Here is a 3,376-nt window from a genome sequence, read left to right as displayed (position 1 = left end):
GAGGTGGTCCTGCAGAGGACACTGTATCCCACGTCCTCCAGCAGTGCTTTCTCGGGCCCCAGGGCTGTGACAGTGTCAGGGTGAAGTGACAAGGTTATACCCAGGGCCCAACACAGAGCAAACTGCTGGCCACTTCCAGCCTGTCCTCTGCTGGGATTCAATAGTTTAGAACGGGTCCTGGGTACAGTCCTTTACTCAGGATGGCTTTCTGGGCAACTGCCTCCCTGGGACAGAGGGACAATGACCATGTAGCTATAAGGTTTTAACTTCTGAGTTAAAGACCTTCTAAGATCTTTCTGAGCCCTGCCAGGCTATGGTGCTGGGGTATCTGGGCTTGTTGGAGGGTTCCATCTCCAATGAAGGTACCTGGACGTATGTATACCAACCCACGTAGGCTTCTTTGGCCAAGTCCTAGCCAAAGGACACACTGGGTATCTTTGATATCACAACTGAATGGAAGGAGGTGAGTGTACTTGAGAGACATGAAGTGTGGGAGGGGGAATGATACTGAGAGGGTCCAAGTCAGAGAAAAGCAAGTAGAAAGCTGGTTTTGATCACACCTAGGCCCTGTGTACAACACCTACCTCCACCTGCACCACACTTCAAACTCCATCCCACCAGGGCCCCTCATAGCTTCTTGGGCCTCAGGTCTTCCCAAGGCCTGTGAAGTAGAGCCTATGGGCTGAGTGACGCTGGGTCAGGTTTCTCTTAGAAACAGAGATAAGGAACCCACGAGAGACGTGTGGGCTTTGAGGCACACATTCTGTACGGCAAGAGCTGACTCATGTCTCTGTTACCACATTTAGACCCTTCCACAGCTCCAGGGTCTAGAGGGAGTTGAATATTAACTCCTCTGGTGGGTGGCCCCAGGTAAGCAAACATGGCTGTCACATGTCAACAGCAGCTGACCTGGCCCCTTGCCTGGCACTGCCTGCCACGCTGGCATAGAGTGGGTGGCTCAGGCTGCCAGATAGGAAGGGGAAAGGACTGCCTGGATCCAAGCCACTTGCCTGGCCCACTCAGCCTCACCACTCTAATGACTCTGAGCAGACAGAGTCAATGGGCTGGAAGGGCTTCTACATTCAGCCTTTCACCCAACGAGGCTCCTGAGTCACTTCTTCCCTGAGTCAGGCAGTGGCAGGACCAGGCTCCCATGGCCGGTGGCCCTGGGGCTGGGACTGGGACAGATTGTGTGAAACCAGAGAATTAGGTCACAGGAGGCTGTGTGACCTCCCAGCTTTTCTGGGCACACAAAGCCACACATCTTTCTGCTGTGTACACTTTTTTTTCTTTGTTTGCTGTACTGGGCTTGTTTATTTTTAAATGTTGTTTACTTATTCACTAACGTTTTCTTTATTTTTATTTTATGTGAATGGATGCTTTGCCTGCATGTAAGTATGTATGTGTACTGCATGAATGCAGTGACTGAAAAGGCCAAGGGAGAGCATTGTATCCTCTGGAATTGAAGTAATAGGTGGTTGAGGATGGCCATGTGGGTGCTGGGACTCAAACTCTGGTCCTCGCCTTTCCCTCCATCTCCCAGTCTCCCCAGGGCCCCAAGCTGGGCTCCCCCTGCTAACCTTCTCTCCTGGACAGCCTGTCTATTCCCATCTCCAGGACTTTGCACACATCCTCTGTGCTGGCCCTGGGTTGCTGGTGTTCCAGAGGGTGGCAGATGAAGAAGGTCCCACCTCTAAGGGTGGCAGCAGCTGTACCCTCCCAGGAGATGTGCCTCCCCAACTTTTCAGGTTTCATTCTCAGTTGTGTTTGACTGATGGGAGGGTCACTCACCCTTCTTTATCTGCATGCTGACCTTTGGACAAGCTGCCCCTAGCCCCACTGAGCCCGTGGAAGATAAGTAGAAAACAATGAGTGTTTCTTAAAAATTGTTTTTATTTTGAAATTCACTTACAAAATAGTTCATTCCCATGTGTCTGTGTGTTGCCTTGTTATCAAGTCACTTTGGTTCATTCTCCCTCCAGCTTACCTCACAGAACTTGGCCTTCTCTCCCTACATTATACTTCTCCCAGTTTCCCATTTATTATGACAGGTGGTCGAGGTCTGGACAGGATGACTCTAGGTTCTTTTATCTTTCTTTCTTTCTTTTTTTTTTTTTTTTGGTTTTTTTTTTTTTTGGTTTTTCGAGACAGGGTTTCTCTGTGTAGCCCTGGCTATCCTGGAACTCACTCTGTAGACCAGGCTGGCCTTGAACTCAGAAATCCACCTGCCTCTGTCTCCCAAGTGCTGGGATTAAAGTAAGTGCCACCACCACCTGGTGACTCTATGTTCTTGACCTCCTATCCAAGAATAAAGTAAAATAATAAAGAATTGTTTAAAATGCTTGCCTCTCAAGGTACCCCAAAACGCATATAATGCAGGGGAACATGGTGTCTCTTCTGTAATTTCAGTCTCTGAAAGTGGAGACATGGGACCCTTAGATGTTGTGTAGCAATTTCGTCAGAGATAACCCCTCCATCCCGGAGATAACCCCCACTTAAGGCAGTTTGTTACAGAGGAAGGTGGAGTTTTGCATCCTTCAGCAAACCTGGTAAGCTCAGGAAGTAAACTTCTCAAAGAAGCCTGGCATGGAGGTGCCCACCTTTAATCTCAGCACTCCAGAGGCAGAAGCAGGGAGATCTCTATAAGTTCAAGGCTAGCCTGCTCTACATAGAAAGTTCCAGACCAGCTAAGACTGCGTAGTGAGACCCAATCTCAAAACAACAATAACAACAAAACCCAACCAACTTCAGGATGTCCCTGAAACTGACTAGATCCCCTGGGTACTTCCCGAGCAGTGGGGACTGCTAAGAGACACTATAAGACACCTGGGAGAGATGCTGACTATAAGACACAGCACCCCCTGGAGTGGACTCTGCAAACCTGCAGGCTGTGCAGTGAGCTGCAGGTTTCCAACCTTCCTGAGCTGTCACTTATGCTGGAGTGGACTCTGGTGATACGGCTGACCTTGAGTCAAATCTGCTCCTGCTCAACCACACTGCTGTGAGTAACTCCAATAAAGTCACTGGTTGGTCAAGGCGGATTCTGGTTGTATTCTTCCTTTGTTCTGTTGTCAGTTCCCTATCTGGGGTGAGTAACCATTTTGTTCACATCTTCTCATGAATGCAGTCATACAACATCAGAGTAAGCTGACTAGAGAGACTAGCTAGCTGTGTGAGTTATGAATTCAATTGAGAGACCTTGAATAAGTGCTTAAGGCAGAAGAGTAATGGAGGAGGATTCCTCACATCAACCTCAGAAAAAGAAGGAAGTAAAAGCCTGCACTGGCCGGGCGGTGGTGGTCGCACTGGCTTTTAATCCCAGCACTTGGGAGGCAGAGGCAGGTGGATTTCTGAGTTCGAGACCAGCCTGGTCTAC

Source organism: Mastomys coucha, unplaced genomic scaffold, assembly GCF_008632895.1.
Source record: "Mastomys coucha isolate ucsf_1 unplaced genomic scaffold, UCSF_Mcou_1 pScaffold21, whole genome shotgun sequence".
Taxonomy (NCBI): Eukaryota; Metazoa; Chordata; class Mammalia; order Rodentia; family Muridae; genus Mastomys; species Mastomys coucha.
The sequence above is the reverse complement of the archived record's forward strand: the minus strand, read 5'-3'. Positions refer to the sequence as shown.